Genomic DNA, 9,455 nt, shown 5'->3' with positions numbered 1-9,455 from the left:
AGTTTCCTCATCTGTAAAATGAGTAGGAGAAGGAAATGGCAAGCCACTTCAGTGTCTTTGTCCAATAAAACCCCAAATGGGGTCATGAAGAGTTGGACACAACTGAAATGACTGGACAAAAAGCTTTTGAATTAGTAGAACAAAATATGGTTTTATAAGATTTCCTCCAACAAAGTGTCTTCCATGCAAAAGTTATTATCATATAATACTGCGCATAAGTCAGATGGTTTTATGTGCTGATTTTGCTGAATTTTTGTCCTTTTCCTACTCTTTTTAATTCTTAATTCTTTAATTCTAGTTCTTAAATCTTAATTCCAGTGTCTTTTCTCTGTGCATTGTTTCTGATTTACCCTGAATAGAGCTTGCTTCGTATTTATTTGGCTATACGTTATTCCCCATTCTATGGTAAACTTCTTGAGTTCAGGGACAGTCTTTTGCCTTTTTTGTATCCCCAGCACTTAGCACAGTCCCTGAAACATAGCAGTCACTTAATATATAATTGGTTTATTCTTATTTTTAAAAATTCTTTGTTATGAAGATGGTTCTCTGGGAGGCAGAGAGGAAAGAATAGGAGGGAAATATGACTGGTGTAAAAACAAAAGATTTCAGTAAAAATCTGTTTTTAAAAGATCAGATCCTTTGATGAATTCATAGAGATAACTTTATTCAATGATCCCTTGACTAACAATCTGAAATGATTCATAAAAGTGGAAGATGAATGTTATGGTAGCCAAAGCTGTTTATGTCTGTTATAGAGGATGACTTCCCCAAAGCCCAAATGGAAGAGAGACATCCTACAGATGTTGGGCTTCTCCAGATGCTCTTGTACAGATTACATCAAGCCACAGAATACAATAGGACCTTTTCAACAATATACCTGGCCACTAGAAATTGCTCATCCAACAAATCCATAAAGAAAACAGATAAAGAATGCCTTTCTACCACTGAGACTGACATGCAAATGCATGGACACCCCACTGACATCAGGACATCTCAGACAGTGGTGTAGATGGACAATGAGTGAGTTCCAGCATTGAATAGGAGGCCAGTAGGCTGAATTACAATTGGGAAATCATGCAGTACTTTTCATGGTCCCAAGCTGCTCTCTGATACAGAAAGCCATTTTAATCCCCTCGCCCATCTTCCATTTAGGCCATGTAGCTCTGAGTCACAGAAAATCCCAGTCCCTGATGAATCAGGATTACAAATCCCAAAGAACGATGAAGGGTTGTAAGATGCATGTAAGCAGACTATGGTACATTCACAATGTAACTTGTAAACCAACTGTGGCATAAAATACAAGAAATGTATAATTGGAAAAGGCCATGACCAGATCGTGAAGTGAGAGTGCGAAATAATAAATGGCTATCTCTGCGACTGCTCTAGTAGACACAGAATGTTAAAGGACCTAGAGGAAGGTATGCAATTCAACAAGCAAGCATTTAGTAAAGTGACTATGTGCCCTAGTGAACAAATACTCATCAATCGACTTATGGATCATCAGGCGCAGTGCCAGGTAATACAAAGGACTGCCTGGATACAAAAGACAAATCCCCAAGGAACTTACCATCTATTGGAGCTTAGAACTACATATCCAACATATTGGGTAAATCCACTATATAAATTTATTAAAGAACATGGAAAAGAATTACATATATATATGTGTGTATATACATACATATATATTAAGAAAGCATAGATAAATTGTGAGCTGCAGTGTTGAAGGGAACATCCAAAATGATGAGAGAAGGAAGAAAAAAGTTTAAAAGAAAAAGGAAAGATGGAAAGGGAAAGATGAAGAATACAAAGAAGAAGTTGCTGTGCTATGTTGGTGTGTTTGTGGAAACAGAGGGGTTGATGATGATAATTCAGGATCAGATCGTTCCCCAGAAATTAGGGAAGGCTTATCCTTAAGGAGCCCGGACTTAATGGTCAATTATGATTGTTCCAGGAAATGGTAGCCACAGTGCAACACTTCACTGAAAGCTGCAAAAATGTAACAGGAAAAGCAATGACGTGGTGGCTAGAATTCAACACAAGAAGGTCACTATTTTTTATAAAACAATGAACAAGTCTCTGTCAAATAAAAATACCAAAACATGCTCATGTTAGGTGGTGCAGTGGATAGAGTCTGTCTTGGAGTCAGGAAGACTCATCTTGCTGACTTTAAATCTGGTCACACTTACAAGTTGTGTCACCCTGAGCAAGTCACTTAACCCAATTTGCCTCAGTTTCCTCATCTATAAAATGAGCTGGAGAAAGAAATGGCAAACTACTCCAGTATCTTTGCCAAGAAAACCCCAAAAGGTCATGAAGAGTCAGACCCAACTGAAATAACTGAACAGCAAAAATCCTCAGGAATTGAACAAATAAACCGTTATGGAATTGGAGCATGATTATAAACAGAAAGATAACTCACTATTATCTCAATAGTTAATAAACATTTATTAAGCACCTGTTAGGTGCCAGGTAGTGTGCTAAGCGCTGGGGACACAAATATGAAAACAAAAGATGGTCCCTGGCCTCAGGGAGCTTACAATCTTATGGAGAGAGACAACATACGAAAGAAAGCTGGGGGGAGGGTGGCACGAGGAAGGTGGGGAAGGTGCCCAATATGGTGGAGAAGCCAGTCAGAAAAGTCCCAAAGTAGTGACTGACGAGCTCCCATTGATGAGATCCTTCCCATGTCCCCATGTTTCTATGTCCCTGTTTGTCATGAGATTATGCAGATTTTATCTAGCTATGGAGTAGTCACAAACGAGATCCATAATCACACCAAAGAATTTAGCATAACAATACCTATGAGGGGCAAGGGGAAAGAGACTAAGATACGCAGTTGGTCAGAGAGCCCGTGGAGCTGGTCCATCGGTCCACAGACATTGGACAGACGCTGCAGACGAATGAAAAGCTGGGCCCAGAAGGGAATAGCAGGGAGACTGGTCTGGATTATATTTGGGAAATTGTTCCATGATTTCAGCCACCCCAAGCTTTGCACTATAACAAAACAACAACAATAACATGTTTTGAACACCAGCCATGTTCTAGTCTGGACATACGGCCATGAGTCATGGACTAGCACAGCCTTCAAAGAAACAAAGCTGTGGCTCACCCAGAAGAAAATGGAGAGGCTCGGGGCGGGTGTGATGACATGGTAGCATTTCACTAACAACGAACCTCGTATTAGAAACAGAGGAGAAGATGTCATCAAAGAGATCTACAACTAGGATGAGAGGTGAGCTGGTCACATAAGGAGGCAGAGACAACACATGGACAGCTGAGTGTAGAATTATGATCTAAAGAAACCCACATGGAGAATGGCTAAGCAAATTGGGGTCAAGTCAACAAGCTTTTATTGAGAGTTTATTATGTGCTAGCCACTATGGTAAGCCCTGGGAATACAAATACAAACAGAAAGACAGTCTCTGCCCTCAAGAAGCTTATATTCTAACAGGAGAAGACCGACAAAATGAAAAGTAGATTGGGGGAGGGGGGCTAGAGAAGGTACCCAGAGGGGCATAGTGGAGAAAGGAGTCATAAGTAGAACCTAGATGGAAATGAACCCCGGAACACAGCTGGCCTGAGCACTCCTTAAAATGAAGGTTCCTGGAGAAGCAAGCCAATCAGAGAAAGGAGTCTCAAGGGCTGGAGAACGAGTGGTCTTCCAGGCTGAGAAGACTGTTGGGTCATGGCGAAGAAAGTCCAGAGAGTCGAAAGTGGAGCTCATAGAGGAATTAAGAAGTGAGCACAATGGAATCTCACTAGGCTGTTGGAAACCGTGGATATGATGAATACAGTGAAACATGAGAAGCCTTATAGGAAGTGATGGAAAGTGAAGTAAGAAACAACGGGAAGCCAACAGTGAATCAACATGTAAATGAACGGGCAAACACAAGACAAAATTGTGTGCTGCAAAATTATTTAAGAGATATGGAAAGAAGCTTCCTCCTGCTCCTTTGCGGAGGTGGGGGTCTGTTGGTGTGAAACACTGCATATAAGGTCAGCTTTTTTAAATATGTTGATGACTTTTACTGAATTTTCCCCTTCTTTTATTTTATTTTTTTTAAATAAGGGGTGGCTTATATCAGAATGAGCGGAGGGAGGAGGATTTATGGGGAAATGTAAAAACAGAAGATAATTAAAATGTGTTTGAAAATTTAAAAGGAACCTACAGAAAGTCCACTAGGTGTCTCCTCCCTCAGAGCATTTATGGAAGGACATAGACAAGGATCATACCAGATGAGAAAGAATGGATGAGGTTCCCTTTTAGAGGGAGGACACACAAATGCATGAAAATATTAAAGAATGGATCTTGGCAAATGAATGCCCTATGTTTGCTGTAGTTTGTTGTTATCTTAAACAGTATTTCTCTTCCTACCCATTTTCCAAGTTTTGTTTAAAAAATACGGAAATGCTGATTATGTTTGTGGATTTCTTTTGTATCCTGCTACTCTGCAGAAGCAATGGCTTATCTTGATTGTTTTGTAGAAACCAGATCTTTTCTAAGCAAACCATCATATTGTCAGCAAATTGAAGGGGGTTTTCCTTCCTTTTGTCAATGCTTCTCCCTTATATTTTTTCTTGACTTACTGCAGTAGCTAGCATTTCTAGTAGGCTGCTAAATGATTGTGGTAATAGTGGGCATCCTTTCCCCATGACCTACTTTGGAAAGCTTCCAGTGCTTCTTCATTACAAACAAGGATAGCTCTTGGTTTTAGAGAGATTTCCTTTAAATGATATTAAAGAGAACCTTTCATCTCTATGTTAATCAGTATTGCAATGGCTTTCTTCAGCAAAAATTAGCGCTGTGCTTTGTTCCATAAAATGATGTTCTGAATGCATTTACATAATCATACAATTTGCATTGTTTTCTTAGTGAAATTCTTTTTCATGCCACCTGCTGACCTGCATCCTTGGTATCAGTTTAACTTGGTCATCATGAATGATGCTTTGGAACCAGTGCCATAGACTTAGAAGCAGCAGTTTATTTACTATTTCAGCGTCAATGTTCTCTTTCCCTGCTGTATTTTCCCTGGTTTCTTTTCCCGTAGGAAGCCAGTAGAATACTTTCTTTGACAATTTCAAGGAACACTGTGGTCAGATTCTTTGGTTTTTCCCAGCTTTCCAGGTTGTCAGTAATCCTGAGTTTGCTGTGCCATTCCCGTTCTCAGATTTATCCTTTAAGTCTGCATATCATCTAATAAATTGGATAATTCAGCAATTTCTTGAGCCCACATTTCCAGCTGCCCTATATTGTGAGGAATCTTATTTTCCACCAAAGCAAGTCTACATCTCTGGACTTTTTGAGGTTTTCTCTTGGGTCCTCCTCATTCTGATCCATAGTGGTCTGTCTTCACCCATACTACAATCTCTGGCTCTATCCTGGAACTTCTGTTATCCCTCACTAGTGCTTATCTGGCTTCAATTACCACTGCTGTGCATGAATATGGGAAACAAGGGACTTCCCAGTGAGAATCCAGTCCAAGGAGCATGCCTGTCTGTTGGAAAGTGCTCACTAATGGAGAACAGAGGGGGTCAGCTGGCTACTTCAAAGTACATACAAGTATCCCGTGACTATCTCCTCTCTGCTTACTTTGTGGTGAACAAAGTGTCAGACTTGGCTAACTCTTTCTTTTTGCTGGTGGCTATTGGGAAGAAGATGGCTGTAATCCCCAAGTTAAAAGAAAAAGCAGCAGAAGCCCCCTCTCCCCACCCAAGCTGATGCTTGGCTTGGCAATGCGCCACCCAGCTCTTTGTCCTCTCTCCTATGTCTAGTTTTTGTTGCTTTTAGGCCAAAAACTACTGGAGAAGGCAGTGACCTCATGGGCTTTGAGAGACCAGACAAGCAGGCTGCCAGCAGGTGGGCTGCGGACATCCATAGAACCATTCTGGGCAGCCAAAGCCCAGGGAGGTGTGACCAGACTACAGGATGCAGCCCATCAGTGGATGGAGGCCAAGATGCTGTAAACTAAGATGACTCCATCCAGAAGCTCTCCTGCATTCAGAAAGGGACTTGGTGAGGCAAATGCTAAGTAGCCACTGCTTAAAGGTTGAGGGCACTCCTCTCCAGGGACCATGGAGGCAGAGGGGGAGCATAGCCCCAATTAGGGGGAATGCTTTGTAGAGTTTTTTTGCTGTATATTCCTGATTAATATCCCTTGGTAAAACTAATTCTCTAAGTGATAACAGGGTGGTAATAACCAGATCAGTCAAAGATACAGGGGAGATACTAATTAGTGATTTATATTGGGAAGGACACACTAAAATTAGAAGGAAAAACCCTTTGGATAAGCCCTAGAATGACAAGGAGGAGATGTAGCTAGCACTCTGGGGACCTAGCTTGGCATAGTGAATGGGAGTGAGGATAAGGGCTCCCCGAGTCTTATTAAAAACTATACATAGGCCCTCATCTGCCATAAATATTGGGCCTTTTGAATTTGCAAAATCTCTGCAGAGATTGTCAACCTGAGACTTCAGTTATTGGATTATCTAGTTTAAATATGCAATCGGAAAGAAGGCATTTCTCTCCCTCTGCTGTATTAGGCTTTAATTGTGGTCTGTTTCGTGAACATATTTCCTATTCTTCTCAGACCGGTGCTTTTTGATATGAGTTTTGCAGAGTTGAATGTTTATGTACTGATGCCTGCTGTTCTGCTGACCCTTTTACAAAGATTGAAATTGAGGCTGAGAAGAAAAATATGGATTTTGTATCCCTAGAAGCTGGTGCCAAGCTGAGAATTATTCATAGGATCTATATTCTTCTGTGTTTGCAAAGATATCAACTATTTGCCTTATGCTGAGATTTTTAGGGACTGCAGGTTTGTAGGATAGAGTATACCTGGTGCCCTAGAAACCACAGGTAATCAATCAACCCTCAGTTTTTAATTGTCATATTTGTTCAAGGCTTACCTAATTCTGTTTCTTTCACTCCCAAACTAAGGCTAGTTGTCCTACTCTCGGTGATTTGGGAATTCTATTTGGATTGTCCTTGCAATGATAGGAATCTATGGGAGAACTTTGGGGTGCCTTATATAGAAAAGGACATAGAGAGACTTTGTCTGGGGCTCTAAGTTGGATTCCCTATTTTTTCTTCAGGAATCCCTGAGATAATATTTGTGTAACCTATGGTTCCATGGGCTGCAACCCAGAAGTTCAAGTGCTACAAAGACCTGAACTGCCCTAGAAAACTAAAGAATAGAGAGAGTGGGACAAGTCACCAGGATAGAACACTGTGCAACCCTCCAAGCCTGAGGGAAAAGGCACAGCATCTATTTAAGGCCAGTTCCGACCACCCAAAAGTCAACTGAGGCAGGGACAGAGGCAGGTGAACCATGAATTGGCCCTATGGAAAGAGGGTGAGGTGCTGCAAGATCCAGCAAACCACAATCAGAGGGTAAGAAGTCAGGAACTGAGTGAAAAGGAAAATAAAGCAGGGAGGGGAGGAGAAAGACTAAAACTAACAAACATTCCTGGAAGAAGAAATCTCTAAGACCTTGAAAATAAACAGATAAATCCACAGGAAAAACAGTAACAACAGAATGGGTTCAGGCATCTATGAATAAATACTACCAAAAAAAGGAAAATGATCTAATACTTGATAAGATAGAGGAGAGGACCCTGTGGAATTAAAGGAGAACATGAAAGCATAATACATTGTTCCTGAGTGGTTTAAAAAGGAAACAAGAATTATGAGAGCAGGGTTATGTCCTGCATAACAAAAATAATGAGCAGAACAGAAAGACTTGAGTCTGCAATGGAAAACCTCAGCAAAGAAACAAAACAGGGAACAATAAATTGGGAATTCAAATACACAGTGGTGAAAGACGACTTAAGAGGAAGAGAAGCAAAAAACAAGAACACTTTTAAAAAATGTTCACTATGGAAGCAAAACATATAGACCTCAAAGACAGGATGCATGGAGACAATCTAGAAGAAGATGACAGGACAAAAAATCCTGAATACCATAATAAAGGAAATAAAACAAGAGAATTGCCTAGAGCTCCTAAATATTGAAAGTAAAATTCCAATCAAAAGAACTCACAGATTGCCTCAAAAAAAACCTCAAGTCTGCAAACTCCAAGACAGGTAGAAGTTAAATTTAGAAGTGGGAGAGGGTTCCACTGATGAATCCCAACATGGATGAAGAGAAATGGCCAGTGGAGGGAGATGGCAACCTTATACCAGATAGGGCCTGGGATTTGGTACTTGAAAGGTATATTTGTCCTGAAAAGAGAGGAGTTGGAACCCTTGGGGGCAACTGGCAGCTGAAAGAGTGGGAGAGCACAAACACAGAGAGACTTCCAGGCAAATTTAGGAAAAAAGGTCAACCACAGGTGAGCTGCATGATCAAGGACATAATGGAGGAGGGGCCCTACCATGGGGCAGTGTCCTCTCTGATACCTGCAATAATAGGCAACATTTCAGAAATAAGGCACAATGGAAAAAGGGAATCTATGGGACAAGTCCTACAAGACATTGACAGAAAGTACCTCAAGGGAAAAGCCTACAATGGATACCTTGGAAGGTCTGCCTGAAGAATACAGAGTAAAGAGAGAAACTAGATAGTTATAGGGGTCAAGATCAGAGAATGATGTCTGGAGTATACAAAAAGAGAAGACAAATAATGAAGAGAGTGAGAGAAATCTTTTTTGGAAAAGGGCACAAAAATAAAATGTTAAAATCAAGGAACAAGAAGAGCTGAAGGGGAGGAGAAGGATTATCAAAGAAGAAGAGGGGATGAGATTGAAGAGAAGAGAGCCAGTGGGAACAGGGCCACCTTAAAAAAAATCTAAGTAAAGTAACTGAAGGAACACAGTGCTGTGTTTACAACAGAAGAAGCAATATGAAACCAAAAGTCTTTTGTATAGACAAAATGAACATGTCTAGACTAAGGAGGGAAATGGTCAAAAGGGAGGGGGGGAACCCCTTTGTATCAACTTTCTCTGATAAGGGTTTGATATCTAAGATATGTAAATGATAGATGTGCATACATACACACGTATATGTATATACATATATACATGTAAACATATATGTGAATAATGGCCATTCCCCAATAGATAAATGGTCAAAGGATATGAACAAACTTCTCAAAAGAACTGCCAAGTATTCACAGGCACATGGAAGACAAAATGCTCCAAATCACTAATGATAAGAGAAATGAAAATCCAAACGACCCTGAGTTTTCACTTCACAACCTGCAAATTAGCAAAAATGACCCCAAAATGGCAACAGTTGATGCTGGACGGGTTGTGGAAGGGTAGGCACACTATGTATTCTTAATGGAGCTGTGAAAATGTATCACCATTTTGGAAAGCAACACAGACTCATACAAATAAAATGACTAAAAATGCCCATACCCTTTGAATCAGATAAAAGTCCTCAGGCATTCCAAAAAATTAATAACAGCATTTTTGGTCACTAAGAATTGGAAACAACATAGATGTCCAAAAATTGAG

This window comes from Trichosurus vulpecula, chromosome 6 (assembly GCF_011100635.1).
Source record: "Trichosurus vulpecula isolate mTriVul1 chromosome 6, mTriVul1.pri, whole genome shotgun sequence".
Classification (NCBI taxonomy): domain Eukaryota; kingdom Metazoa; phylum Chordata; class Mammalia; order Diprotodontia; family Phalangeridae; genus Trichosurus; species Trichosurus vulpecula.
The sequence above is the reverse complement of the archived record's forward strand: the minus strand, read 5'-3'. Positions refer to the sequence as shown.